Genomic DNA, 9,071 nt, shown 5'->3' on the forward strand with positions numbered 1-9,071 from the left:
TATATATATATAAACCAAACTCACTGCCACCTAGTAGATTTGACTCATAGTGACCCCTCCTTGGGTTTCTGAAGCAGTATCTCTATGGATTGAAGTGGACTACTAGTCTTCCTTCTGAGGAGTGGCTGGTGGGTTTGAGTAGATTGCCCAGTCTTTCTTCCAAGGAGTGGCTGGTGAGTTTGAACCTCCAGCTTTCTGGTTAGCAGTCCAATGCCTTAGGCACTATGCCACCAGAGCTCCCAAACGAATATATGGGAACCAAAATTTATAGTGGCTACAGGGGTGGTATGAAGGAGAAAAGGGAGAGTTTTTGGGTAGGGGGCACTGAGTTTATGTTAAGGTGGTAGAATAATTTGGAAAAGGATAGCAAGAAGGAATGGTTGCAGAACTTAAAGAATACAGTGAATTCTACATGTTGAAATTGTTGGAAAAAGGCCATGTGTATTTCCTTTATGGATTGCCACAGTGGCTACAAGGATGGGCTCAAGCATGGCGAGGACTGTGAGGTTGGCACAGGACTGGGCAGAGTTCTGTTCCACTTTACATAGGGTCGTTATGAGTTGGAGCAGACTCAATGGCACCTAACAACAACAGCAACATTTCCTTTATGGTCTGCTCACCTCCTTTGAATCACTACTTTTATTTGAAAAACAAAAGATGTTCATACAGGAAAATAGAGGAAAAATATAAAGAAGAACATCAAAGGCACCCTCATCACACCTAGAGAGAACCACTGTTGCCTTTTGGTGCCTCCAAGAAGGCATTACACACTCCAGAAACAATAGAAACAAAGCCATTGTCTAGAGAGAGAAGAATGGTTAACAGCAGTCAACAAGGGCCCTCAACAACAGTGCAATGGTGGTAACTGGCCAAGTGGGCAGAGGTGCAGGTGGAGGGAGCAGTGAGTGTGGGCGCTGAGGGATTCCGCTTTAACCCATACTCCCTAAAGGGAAAAGTCGCAGTCCATTCCTTCGTTCATTCATTTGGTGAGAAACTACCTCCGTGCCAGACCCTGGACTGGGTGTCAGGGACACTCTGGGGAACAGATGGCATGTTCCTGCCCGTGGAGTGCCCAGTTCAACTGATGAGAGCCCGGGAAAGAAAGAAACTCACAAAGGGTTGTACGTATTGCAAACCCTGATCAAAGCTACCCTTATTGCTGTAGAGGTGGGAGACTGAGGCCCAGAAGGGATAGAGACTGCCTGGGGCCACACAGTGAGTCCTAGAGCAGCCCAAGTTACTGCCCTGCTCTTGCATCATGCCCTCACCTCCTGCCTCACCCACTTCCGCAGGCACAGTCCTTGGCAGGAATTGGCCATGTCCTCTCCTACATCCAGACTTGCTGACAATATATGCCTCTGCCTGAAAGACCCTTTCCCTATGCTTTTCTGGACATTTTTGTTTGTTTGTTTTGATTGTGGTAAAATATACGTACCATACAAGTTGCCATTTTAACCATTTTAAAGTGGCATTCACTGGCATTAAGTACCTGCACAGTATTAGGGACCATCACCACTATCACTATCTGCGTGGGTTGTTTTTAGCTAACATTTATTAAGTGTGCATGCACAGTCTCTTTTCATCCTCATGAGAATTGTGTGAATTAGATTATCCTCATTTTACAGGGGGAGAAATGGAGGCTCAGAGAGGTTAAGTAACTTACCCAGGGCAACACAGCTGGAATGTGGTAGAGACAAGATTCAAAGCCAGGTTTGCTGACTCTAAAGTCTGCTCTTTTTACTCAGCAACTCCACAGGAGAAAGACCTGGAGATCTGCTCCCATAAAGGTTACAGCATAGAAAACCCTATGGGGCAGTTGTACTCTGTCATATGGGGTCACTATGTATTGAAATCAGCTCGACAGCATCTAACAACAGCAGCAAAGTCTGCTCTTACCCACTCCTTAACATCACCTGTCTGGCCATCCTTGCTCTCTGCTGCCTTTATGCTGTGTGACCCCAGGCAAGTGGCTTCTCCTCTCTGACCTTCAGTCTCCCCCTCAGTTGAGTGAGGGTTAATATCAAGCCGGTTCTAGCTCATGCCTCTGGGGATGTCTAGGAGGCTTTTGAGGAGGACAAGAGTCCCCAAAGACCACCCCCCCCCGAAGACCCTAAACTGGGGGGAGGGTCCAGCTGCCCCCTCTCCAGGGTTTTATGAAGAGGTTCAAGTATGGGAGCAAATTTGTGGAAAAGCCTAGCATTTGTTGGGACACATTTCTGGTGGCCACTCCAGAGTTCTGACCTTCTGATGTAGACAAGGACTCCCTCCTCTCCAAATATCTGTTTACATCCAGTGACCCCCAGGAAACACTTTTCTGTAATTAAAACTCACTGCCATCAAGATGATTTCGACTCATAGAGACCCCTCCTTGAGTTTCCGAGGAGGTATCTCTGTGGAAGTAGATAGCCCAATCTTCCATCTGAGGAGTAGCTAGTGGGTTTGAACCACCAGCCTTCTGGTTAGCTAGTAGTTAAATGCCTTAGGCACTGAGCCACCAGAGCTTGCCCTAGAAAGCGTTCTGTATCCTCTGGGGGTGTAGGGGTATGGAGGGGGTATCCTCTCCTAATCCTCATCCTAACTCTGGCTACTTAGGTGTAATGGGTTTGAGTGTTTTGAGAGAGCCATTGGACCTTGAAAATAGGCCTCCCTTTGACCCTACAGTTCTAATTCTAAAATGACCTGGAGGAAACAATCAGGACTGTGCTCAGTTACCCAAATGCTATTTATCCTTAATCTCGTGTGGCAGGTGACATGGCTGATGATGTCCTGTCCCTGGCACCCTTTCTTCTCCAGGCCTCTGGGACAACTCTCTCTACAGGCTCCTCTCCCTCCTTGCTGGCCGCCCCTTCTCCCCAGTGTCTTCACGCTGGCTGGTTGCAGGCTCATGCCTCTCTCTCCAAGGCAGCCTCCTGCGGTCCTGGTCTGTGATGATGCCTGACTTCAAATGTCCCTCTTCAGACTGGCCCTCTTCACTGAGGTATAGACACAGCATCTGATGGCCCCTTGGCTTCCCCTCCAGGATGTCCACAGGCATCTTCAACTGCCCACGTCCACAGCATGTGTTCTCTTGGGCCTCCGCTCTCAAACCCACTGCTCCTCAGGCCGCCTCAACTCAGGAAACGCTCCGTCATCCACCCAACTGCTCAAGTCTAAAGCTAGCCCTATTCTGGGTTTCTCTCCCTCGCACCCTGCTCTGGTTACCTAGTGCCACTCTTCTTCTTGCTCCCGCAAGCCCAAGGTCAACAAATAAAATGGCACAGTCCCAATGTTACCAAACCACACGGCAGGACATTAATTCAAGTCCATTGTAAGGCCCAAGGTCGGCAGAGCATGGCAGGCTGCTGCAATGACATGGCTACATGCAGGGTTCAAGCGTGCCATAGGCTAGAGACCATTCCCCAAGGCCTCTGTGTATATACAGGAAGCGGATCACATTCCCTAAGGCAGCTACTCAGCTGCTCACAGTAGATTCTGCCATGGAGTTGATTACCAGTCTCATCATGGGGAATACTACATCCAGCTGCCCAGCCACTCAACCAGGCCTAGCCAAGTTGACACACAAACCCAACCACCACATGCCCCCACTTTTCTATCCACTCCATCCCACAGCCTGTCCAGAATTCACTCTCTTCTCTCCAGGTGACCCCTAGTCCAGGCACCATTGCTTGTCTATCCTATAGTCTCCTCATATTATCCTTCTCCTCATTTTAAAGCACATCAGATCTTGTCTCTCTTTTGCTTAAAACCCTCCAGTTCATTCCCATTGCCCTCAGGATAAAATCTGAACTCTTGACAACAGCCTGCAAAGTCCCTTGTGGTCTGGCCCCCAACTTGCCTCTCTCTCCATCATCTCTCTAACCCTCAAACACATCAAGCTCATGCCCACCTCCACAGTCATTCAGATGCACTTAGTTTGTTCCAGTGGGTGGGGAAAGTGGTTTGCACATCTACTACCCTAAACTTTGGCAATTCGAACTCACCCAGCAGCAAACAGATGGAGGAAAGGCCTGGCGGCTGCCGAGAAAACCCTATGCAACAGTTTGCTGCAAATTACAGACTGTAATATGTGGTGTCACCACGAAGTGAAATCAACTGATGGCAGTGGCTTGGGTTTGGTTACTTGCTCCACAAGTGTCACATGTATCCGTGTGATCCTCACAACAGCTCTGGGATTGCCCTCACTGCACAGATGAGAAGGAGGCCCGGTGGTGCAGTGGTTAAGTGCTTGGCTGCTAACCAAAAGATTGGTGGTTTGAACCCATCCAGTGCCTCCAGATAAGAAAAGACCTAGAAATCTGCTCCTGTAAAGCCTGGGAAGCCCTATTGGGCAGTTCTACTATGTCACATGTGGTCCCTATGAGTGGAAAATTGAGTCTGTGGTACCTGACACAGATGGGGAAACGGAGGCACAGAGAGGTGACTTATCCAGTCCAGAGTCACACAGGGTGAATGCATGACGGAGCCTCAGAGCCTTGGCATGGGTTGTTCCTGCTGCCTGGAACACTCTCCCCACCTATGTTCACATGACCAGCTGTCCTCTCAAATGTCACCTTCTTACCACATTCTTTTCACCGTGCACTCTTTGGACCTTTGTATTGTGGACTGTGTGATTATATTACCACTGCAAAATAAACACTTCTTTAAAAAACATGTGTAGCATGAATCATAAAAAGACTGTTAAGGGAAAAAATCTGTTGAGACAGTGTGGAAAGTGTGGCTCCATTTTTGTTAAAATAAGTATAGTTTAGAAAATAGGCTGGAAATTATTCCCTAAATGATAACTGGGTAGTAAGATTAGGGGTAACGTTTTGCTTTTTGCTTATTTGTATTTTAGTCCTATTCCCCCTGGGAACATGCAGAGTTGAGAAAAAGAATTAATTGATTCCCTGCACTGAGACAGCTGAGAGATGGCAGCAGCAGAACCAAGACACCAGCTTGAGACAGAGTGGCAGGCTTGCTGGCCCACGGAGGGAGAAAGCTGAGTGCCTCTGGGCAGGAGGCTTGCTGGCAGAAAGAGTGGCCTACTGGCAGAGCTTAAAGAACATTGTAACATTTGCTCCAGCAGGGCAGAGGGCAGGCCAAGAGGCCAAGGGCCAAAGAGAGAAGTTCCTACAGGCATGGTGGGGGGAAACTGTCCTGATCGAAGAACTGTATCCTGAGTGTTCCTGAACCAGAACCATGACCTGCTGCTTACCTAATAAACCCCATCATCATGAATATTGTCTGTGAGTTCTGTGTGGCCATTGCAACAAATTACCAAACGCAGCAGAGAAGTAGAGAGTGAAATGGAAGGGCAATTGGTGTCAGAATTGGTTAAAAACAAAGTTGGAGGATGGTGGCATGTCTGACCTCCATTTCATAGCCTTGGGCTGATGCTGTGGATGGCGATTCTGTCTCCGCCTCGTGAAGTTACAGGTCAGTGGACGCTGCCCCCATATGCTTTATGCAGGTATAAACCCAGATCACCTCTCCACTGCTGGGAAGCCCAGCCCGAAATCTGATCATGGGCTCTGGTCAGTCTCCAGTCAAGCCAAGCTGTAAGCCCAGGAAAGGGCTCTGCAGCATCCTAGCTGGCTAGCCTAAGGGGTGAGTCCCATGTCCACTGTAAAAGAGGAGCCACCAGTGTTTGTACACAGAGGGCATTGAAGAGGCTTAATTAGAGGTGCTGCACCCGGAACACAGTGCAAGGACCTTTGCATGCAAGGTGAGTTAGGAAAACCCCTAATCTGCTAATTCCTTAACTCCTAACCTCACTCAGCTTCCTGATGTACAAAACGAACAAAACAGGGACTTCTGACAAGATGGAGGAATAGGCAGACAAGTGACACAGACCCTCTTCAATGAAGAAAAGAAAAATCAGTTGACAGAGATACAGAAGATAATCCTGGATCCCTGAGTTTTAAAAGAAACTATGCAGAAGTGGATTAGGCACCAACTAGTGGAAAAACCTGAACGAAAACAGTGACTACAGAGATGGTCGGAGCTGTGGACTGTCAGCTACTCTGACGGGACCAACAGCCTGAATATTTCCAAGTGGTGTTGGAACCTGAGAATTGACCTAAAGATCAACACTGGTCACCACCAATGGCTGCAGGGATGACTGTGCTGGTGGCCTATGACTAGGAAGGGTAACAGCCTGAGCTGTTGACTTTCTGCTGTCCGGAGGGAGCAGCCATGTTGATTGTTTATACGTGGCAGCTATTTTGGATATTTAAAGTGACCAAGGGTGCAGCCATTTTGAATGTTTACAAGTGGCAATCATTTTGGATTTTAAAGTGATAGCATTCTCATTCGGATTCCAGGGACCTAAGAATAGGCTCTGTTTGCCAAGGTTGGCAGGGACATACGAGAGGCTGACAAAAGGAAAGGAGACAGGTGGTGAGTATATAAGTGCTGTCAGCTAGCGAATAGAGGAGCACAGTACCCTGCTTGCATAGATAACATACAAACAAAACAAAGAAAATGTAAATTGTGGGCAAGTCACTCCAACATACAATCACCAATTAACTATAAATACAAAAAAAGTCACAATACCTTGGAGACAACAGAGCATCACAGTCCACACAAAGAAGCAAGATAAAGCAGGAGAAACAAGGGATACAGACCCAAAACACATCCCTGAGGAAGATGCAGCGTTGGAACTCCCTGATAAGGAATTCAAAAGGATTATATTTAGGTATCTTCAACGAATTGAGAGACAGATCAAGGAAAACACAGACAAAACCCTAGAACAATTTCAAAATTGTTCAAAATACAAGAGCAAAATGACAAAATAAATGAAAAATTAGAAATGATACAAAGTCTATACATAGAAATCCAGAAGATTAATAGTAAATTTTCAGAAACAGATAAGACATTGAATGGGCAAAAGAGCAGAATTGAATCAATGGAAGACAGAATTAGGGAGATGAAGGCAAATACCTGAACACTTCTTTGGAAAGGGATAAATCAGAAAAAAGATCAAAACAAAATGAAGAAAGCCCAAGGTTCATGTGGGATACCATCAAAAAGAATAACCTACGTGTAATCGGAATTCCAGAACAGGAAGAGACAAACAAAACCACAGAGAAAATTGTCGAAGATTTGTTGGAAGAGAATTTTCCTGGTATGATGAAAGATGAGAATATATCCATTCAGGAAGTCCAATGAACCCCAAACAGGATAGACCCCAAAAGAAAATCACCCAGACATATCATCATCAAACTTACCAAACCAAAGACAAAAAAAGAATCATGAGGGCAGCATGGGAAAAACAAAAAGTTACCTACAAGGGGCAACCAATAAGACTAAGCTCAGATTTCTCAGCAGAAACCATGCAGGCGAGAAGACAGTGGGATGGTATATATAAAACACTGAAAGAGAAAAATTTCCAACCAAGAATTAGATACCCAGCAAAATTGTCCCTCAAATATGATGGTGAAATTAGGACATTTCCAGTTAAGCAGAAATTAAGGGAATTTGTTAAAACCAGACCAACCTTATAAGAGATGCTAAAGGGAGCCCTTTGGACAGAGAAGCAACAACAGCCAACAACAACTGACCATTAACACACATGATGATATAACCCAGAAACCAACCCAGCTATGGAAGTATCCAAAGTAAATAAACCTACAAGATTGTAAACAGGGAACCAGAGACATCAATTGACAAATGAGGACAACTACAAACCAAAAAGAAGGAAAAAACTATGTCGTTTCAGAACTTCTAGATGGTAGGAAAGTCAAGATAACTACAAGATAGAATGGATTGTTCTACACTTGGGAAGAAAACTATAAATCACAGGGTAACCTCAAAGAAAAATGATAAACCTTCACATCAAAAAAGAGGACCAGCATAAATATCCAGCAAATACTAAAACAATAGCAATGAAGGAAGTGATAACACGATTCATAAACAAAACGAGCTCAGCATAGAAAATTATACGGAACTAAGAAATCGACACTACGAAAAAGCACATAACAAAAATGACAACAACAAATTCATATTTGCCGATAATTACATATCTGGCAAGGGGCTTATCTCTAAGATTTATAGCAGAAGAGTGAATGACCAAACTATGGTACATACACATAATGGAATGTTATGCAGCACTAAAGAATAATGTAGAGTCTGCAAAACACCGCATCATATGGATGAACCTGGATGACATTATGCTGAGTGACATAAGTCAATCACAGGACAAATATAGTATTAGTTCATTGTTGTGGAGGGTCAAGGAAAGGTTTATAGATGGAGGGAAACTTTCTTTGTTGGTTGCCGGGAGGGGGGGGGGGGGAGGGAACACTGCAAAAAAAAAAATGTATTGACTCATGTCACTTTAATTTTGTGTATTCCACTGTACATAAATTATATTTCAATAAAATGCATTAAAAAAAAAAAAACTAACAAAACAAACTCCCTGCCATTGAGTCAATTGGATTCTGACTCTATTTGGATTCATTATGGTAGCTTGCCCCATCTTCCTCCTGTGGAGCGGCTGGTGAGTTTGAACTGCCAACTTTCTGGTTAACCGTCAAATGCATTAGGCACTATACCACGAGAGCTCTTTACCTGATCTACAAAATGCAGATAATAATGGTCCCTGGCTCCTGGAGCACAAGTAAGCACATGATCAATGTTGCTATTATTATTGCTGTTGTTGTTACTAAGCAGGGGTGACGACAACCTCTCCCCACAGAGCAGTCCTGAGAGTTAAGTCAGATGAAGCTCCATCTGCAGCTCATTTAGACAATACTGAGCCACAGAAAGACCCTTGAGGTGACTTCTGCCACCTCCCACTCCTGCTATGGAGATTTGCCTCTGAGACCTTCCTCAAGTGTTTTCCCCCAACCACACTGGCAGGGGCCTTCGTACAGATTCAGGCTGGGCCTCTAGAGCCAGCCTCTGGGGTGATAAGCCCTTTCACTTGAAGCTTCACAAAGGTGTGGGGTTATTATCATTACTGATGGCCTTTGAATCCCTGAGAGATTATTCACACCCATTGTACAAATGAGCAAAGAAACTGAGAATGCTCTAAGAGGTGAAATCACCTGTCCAAGGTTACTGGGTTCCCCTACCTGGAAGGAGGCAGC

This window comes from Orycteropus afer, unplaced genomic scaffold, assembly GCF_000298275.1.
Source record: "Orycteropus afer afer isolate SDZICR_OR568_19922 unplaced genomic scaffold, OryAfe1.0 scaffold00123, whole genome shotgun sequence".
Classification (NCBI taxonomy): domain Eukaryota; kingdom Metazoa; phylum Chordata; class Mammalia; order Tubulidentata; family Orycteropodidae; genus Orycteropus; species Orycteropus afer.